The sequence below is a fragment of the Etheostoma spectabile genome, chromosome 15, assembly GCF_008692095.1.
Source record: "Etheostoma spectabile isolate EspeVRDwgs_2016 chromosome 15, UIUC_Espe_1.0, whole genome shotgun sequence".
NCBI lineage: Eukaryota > Metazoa > Chordata > Actinopteri > Perciformes > Percidae > Etheostoma > Etheostoma spectabile.
The window spans coordinates 9,999,654-10,006,080 of record NC_045747.1 but is presented as its reverse complement, the minus strand read 5'-3'; the positions used below and the strand labels follow the sequence as shown (position 1 = coordinate 10,006,080).

Here is a 6,427-nt window from a genome sequence, read left to right as displayed (position 1 = left end):
TTTTTTGAAAATGAAACCATGTAAACCTGGTACAACCTCTGGTACAACCCCTACATACAATTATGAACCTGAAAAATGAGCATAATATGGGTGCTTTAAGTAGGTCTCTATGATTTGTTTCAAAACTTAATAAACTGGCAGTGCAGGTTCCTTCTTGTGCACATTGGTTGTTTGTTGATGCATAGTGCATTCTTTTTTTCAATTGACAGTTTCATGATAAACTAGAATATTTTGTAGTTTTCAGAAGGTGCAAAATATAATACATTTGACTGATTTACACCAGCTGATATTGAAAACCTCTATACTACCTCTATACTCTACTCTGATGTCTTGGTTTTTAGCAGGGATGCATCTTTACTGGATGTGCATGCTCTGAAGGTAATGGGGCATTTTATTATCAGTGATACCATCAGGGCTAGCTGCCAGCCATGGGTCTCCTGCACACACCACTAGCCCTTTGTCAGTCACTCTTTAGCCCCTCTCTTTAATATGCTCCTTAGCAAGTCCCTAATTTTCCTTCCCATACCTTGTGGCCTTGTGAGGTACTTTGCGGGTTGTGCTTGCTGTTATACGCTGCTTGCACGCATCATTCCAGAGTGGTTCTATATCTATCTTTGCTTTCTAGTGTTTCTCTCTAGTTCTACTTCATCAAGTCTCAGAGTAATGAAGGCATCATAAAATGCTGTGCACTTTAGACAGTTTAAAGTGCTACCATGCTCACTGTGGGGCTGAGCTAAACTGCTGAACACATTTGGTTCCTCTCCATGCGCATCCTGCTCTCCCTGACTGCTGATGAAAATCTGACCACCTGACTCCAAAACTGTGTCTGTCTCACTGTTGTCATATATGGCAGAAAAGAGAGCAAAATCCGGCACAACGTCCTAAGAGACATGGAGAAAATACCTAATTTACCTTCCCTGACATATTTATTTAGTAGGCTACTGAATCTTTAACATGATGGTTAACTGGTGGATTTGTTAGAGACATGTGAACCATGACTTACCTTCAGGGCTTTATAAGGCTTCTTTGGTGACCCATGTGGATTTAGTGTGGGAAGGCAGAGGGGAGAATGTAGCCAAGGTTAGCAAAGTTTGTGTGTAGGCAGCCAAGGCTTGCAAGGTTTCAAGAAATTGCATTGAGCTGTAAGGATATTTGAAATACTTTATGCTTATATCTAAAAAAAACTATAATTAATAATAATATAAGAAATAAGGAAATATAATTATCATTACATCTGTAGCATCGGACTTCATTAACATAGCTACATTCATTTTGCTAACAAAATATCACTTTACTATACCACATTTCACACTGTGAGATTTGAAAATGTAGTAGTGTGTCATATTGTTAAAACAGTCACTTTCTTTGTCACCTGTGACCCAACACTTTGTTTTGAGGTGACAGATGGGCCACTCTGGAGTCCATCTTGGACACACTGCTCCACAGTAACCAAAGTAATAATCCAGGCAGAGTAGCGTTTAGAAAGTGTCTGACCTGCCTCAATTCCCCTGTAAACGACACAGGTATTTCCATTTTTGTAGGTTAGGATGCTTTTAACTTTTACGGAATGAAAATAGTTGTAGGCCTCCAAGCTACGATATGCCTTGAATGCCTCCCTTTTATATACACATTCGCTCTCAACTGGATATTTAAATATGTGTATCTGACCAACCTCCGGTAAATCGGAAAGGTCCGTAGACAAAAAACGTTTTCACATATTGTTGAACGGTTCTGGTAATGTACCTTTATTTTATTTATTTTAGTTTGGCCACGTAAAGCTTCTTTTCTTCGACTGGCAACCCCAAAAAATACTGGCTAGACATAGTTTTAGCTACAGTAACAAGCAATTCACTTGTTGTTGTCAAGTTTTGGGCCATAGTAATGCACATGTGCAGTACTATTTGTTTATGTTGTTGCAGTTGAAAGCGTCTATTACAGACGATGGCGGAATCTACACATCTCAATTCTCTACCTTTGTTGTAAACAAATTTAACCCAAGCGCTCTGTGGTGACATGGTTGATTCTGTTACTGTTGATCATCTGATAACAGTCTATAAGACATCAATCTCTATTGGTTAAATAAAGATGAAATAACGTAAAATAATAAACTTATTACTCTGATAAAAGTCTCATAATCATAACGGATTCTCCCAAAGATAGACTCTGCATGAGTAGTTGATACTGGCTGTTTCTCACATGTGGGTTCATCTATGTGCTCTGAACTAAACAAAGTAATTACATAAATGACATGTCAACACACGGTTTGTGTAATGCAGTGTACCGTTTTGATGTCCCTTCATGTCCCAGCTGATGCATTTGTGGAAAATGAAAGGCAATTCAACTACAAATAGGCTGCACAAGTTTTGATGCATCAGAAAATTGCAGTGATCCAGAGGAACCCATCCTTTTCCCATTCTACAATTTCCCTCTCCTTGATGTCTGATGTAAATGGATAAAAGTATGCTTTTCTATAAAAAAGAATGACCGCAATTTGCTACAGAACATAACATGCCAGAAGTAATTATAACTTTGTTTACTTATTTCTGACTAAAAATTGCAACCTGTATGGAAGAGGGTTGGCGATGTCCTACTTTTTATCGAATGAGAACATCCGGGATGGCTGAGAAGGCTTTAACATTGTGTTTTCATTTGTGAGCTCAGTTGTCTGTACATACTACAGGTTTAGGAAAAGACAGTGGGAAATCCCACTTTAATTATGAAGCAGAGTACACAAGATTACAAATTCAACTAATCCACTTGAATTAGAAACTAAAGTTATGCCATAAACAGTGACTCTGCAGATACAGATGTTACAGGTTCCATTTAACACGATTACCGCTTTAATACCGTGGTAGTGAGGTGGAAACATTTAATGAGAGGTGAAAAAGTTTATCCTGTATCCGCTGTAGTGTGCACCAACAACCACCACATGGCACATTTGAGCAGTCCAGATGCAGTTTCTCTATTGGTTCAGGGGGAACCGAGAAACACCATGAAAGTATTTGGAAATGAGTGATTGTATTCTGTTAAATTGGCTGTACAGTATACTTACACTTTAGTCTTAATTTCATACTGGACATTTGTGTTATCGTAGACTGTATAAAAAAGTGGACGGATGTGGCATCCAGGTCTGAAAAAGGAAGCCAATGCTGAATTCCCTTAAACCAGATAGTGTTTGCTTAAACCTGCACTCTTTCTAATGCCCAGCAGAGGGCAACTATACTGGCTCCAAAAAGAAGTCTGATTGAGAAAATGGCCCTACTTCTTATTTGTTGTTTTACCTCAATATTTTGTCCTAATAGGTTTATGGACTCTGGTTACAAGTCGTCTTCAGTACAGCATGATGTTCATTTAGTAAATTATGGTCCCATTTCAAGTGAACTAAAAAAAGCAGGTAAAGCAGGGTATGAATAAGGGAGTGGCTACCTGGTAATTGGCACGTCACCATGGTAGCGACGGGATAGAGGCTAAGAGGCTGTCTACACGTACAGGGTTATTTTGAAAAACTGAGACATTTTGCTTTGTTTGTGCCCTTCATTTACATGCAAACAGAAAATTTGCCTCTGAAAACGATTCTTTCTTAAAACTCTGTCCATACTGGAGATTTTGGAAAACTTTGTTTTTTTCTGAAAACCAACAGCTATGCACAATGTTATTTTTGAACACAGAGAGGTTGAAATGTCAAGTTATGAAAATAGCCGCCCATGTGTAAACGTAGTCTGAAGCTAACCATGGCAACTGTGTTAGATAGCCGTGAACCTTTTTTTGTTTGTTTAGGTGCTGAACCCTTTGTGTTTTGACAACATCAAAGTTAATTGTAACATTGTGGTCACCTAAAAATGTCTTGTTCAGCATTAGGTTGCACCTAGTCTCGCATTGCCAGAACTTAATCCACAACGTTGCGAAGGAGGGTCTGGCTAATCCACAAAGCATTGAAGAAAAATGTGCTCTGGTTTATTGGCATTTCTTTAAAACAATCAATTGTCTTGTAATCTGTCTTTGTGCAACAGAAAACTCAGATTGGACAGAGAGCCTAGCTAGCTGTCTTGATTTATGCTGTAGAAATGCAACCAGAGTGTAAAATGCCAATATTAAGAAAGCGGAAGGTAACGGGACATCCGAAAACAGACATCTGAAAAGAGTGATATCTGGTGGAATTTCCGGCAGAACGAGAGCAATCCCGGAAGAGGAACATCGTGGAAATAGACTTGGTTGCACCTTGCTAGCCAAGTTAGCTAGTTAGTTAGTGATAGCCCAGAAAGTCTGGCAAGAGCCGATGAGGAAGAAGTCAAGTGACGCAATTCATGTCCTGTAAACATTACCTGTTAACAACATGCAAAGTGCATGCAGTAACATAAAACCTTTGGTAACAAGTGTGACATGAGTCTTATTACCATTGCAATATTACAGCTGCAACCAGTGAGCTGAGTGAGTACTGCACCTTGTTCTCATCACACCTCTACAGTGAGAAGAAATATGTTCTCCATTCCCGTTCAAATTACCCTTTGTATTGCCCTCCACCACCTAAGCATGACAACTTAATATCTGAGTTTTAAAATGTATTGTCCAGTGTTCTAACCAGTTCAGTTTTAATGCTTGCTTCAATCATATTTGTCATGAAAAATAATTGTGCCCACAAATGTGAAATTACGCTGAACTATTATTACAAGGTTAGATGTTGAAATCTCCTCTGCTTCATTTTTGTGTGGGCGTTTTCAGCACTCTTTTACATCCAAAACATATTGATATTTCTGTGAATTGAGAATTCTGTTACAGAGAATAGCCTGAGGAAAAAACTGCTGCAGTCTGTAAGTGAACTTAAATATGTAGCCTATTATTCAGGGACACCAAACATATTTTCTACACAGGCTTTAAAATATCCTGGAGTTGTGGCCCAGTCAGAGTTTAGACCTCAGTACAATTGAGAATGTATTGCAGTAGGCTTTAATTGCTTTGACTGTGCTTGGGCAGTTTTACAACAAGAATGGGGGGGAATGGATTGTATAAAAGGCAGATCCATACAGACTACAGGCTGTGATTGTTGCCAAAAGTGCCTGTTGGCTTGCTCAGGCTTTGTAAAAAAAAATTGTTTGCATTTTGAATCTTTTTTTCCAGTGTTTCAGTTTGATTAAAAGTGTTATGATCACTAAAATGTATTTATTTATAAGCAGGCTGGTTGGTTAGTTTGCTAATGTTACAGTACCGACTGGCACCACATAAACAGCTTATATGTTCTTTCTGGAAACAGGAGAAATAAGTGAGACAGGCAAACTCTGCGTCCGTTTTTCATCTCGCTCACCAGAAAGAGAGGAGAGAGAGAATTTATTAAAACATTCACAATTTAAATCCCTCTCTGTTACGAACACTCAAGGTTCTCTATGAAATACGCACAACTTCAGAATACAATACCATTCGTGTTTTGTCTTTTTTTCAGCTTCAAATGAAACATAGCTTATGTTACCACTTACATATGGTTCCTAAATGCATCTCCATTTCCGACTAAAATCATTTTACTCTTCCAAAATGCATGAGCTGACAGATTTTTACCTTGTCTTTAACCACTTTTAACATAAATAACATTCGTTTTTAACATTTTTAACCGTTTTTCAGTACATAACTCAGTTTTACATTAGCTTCCACATTTACACACCTACATTTTAAAACTTTTAGACTTTACAAAAATGTTCTAGGAGCTAAAAATAAAACTCTGCCCGACGTGACTTCAGTAGCAATAAGTGACGTTAGCGCGAACATGTGGCTACTGCTATATGTACATATATGTCCTCATATTCATAAAACGGCCTTAATAGCGGACATTTAAACATTCAGCAACATGTCATATATTACATCTCAGTTGCTTAACTTAATTTACTATTCCACCAACCTGGAAACAGGAGAAATAAGTGAGACAGGCAAACTCTGCGTCCGTTTTCCTCTCGCTCAGCAGAAAGAGAAGAGCCGCAAAGCGACCAAACTGACGTAAGCCCCCCCTGAGCACAATAAGTGTCACACTGCCCCCTGCTGCGCCCCCACATTACTCCTGATATCTATATAAAATATTTTAGTGCAAGGATGGTGAAACAGGTAGGTTACCCCTGAACAAATACTCAAACATTAATTATAAAATTACAGAAACTACCACAAAATGTGATAACACTTTAGTGGGCATCACACTAACGCTAGCTAGCTATTCCACCAACACTGGCAGTGAGCTGCAGGGGTGTTATGCCGTTGCTACCGGGTCTGGAGCTGTCCTTGTCCGCTGAAGCTTCGATCAGATCAGTACAGGTCGAGGTCGGCAGCGAAGCTTTCTAACGATGTTTCCACGCTGGCCGATCCCCACTGATGACGGTCCATCTGCGGCTGCAGGACCTGAAGCTCACCGCCATTGTTTCAGTTTGACTGTTAAAAAGTGTTTAGATAATTA

The 6,427-nt window shown here is 38.9% G+C and overlaps 1 protein-coding gene across 1 annotated transcript in view; it reads left to right on the top strand.

Moving 5' to 3' along the window:
• Nucleotides 1-6,427, top strand: part of LOC116703329 (fascin-2) — a 16,259-nt gene that overhangs the window by 9,805 nt on the left and 27 nt on the right. The window lies entirely within an intron of this gene.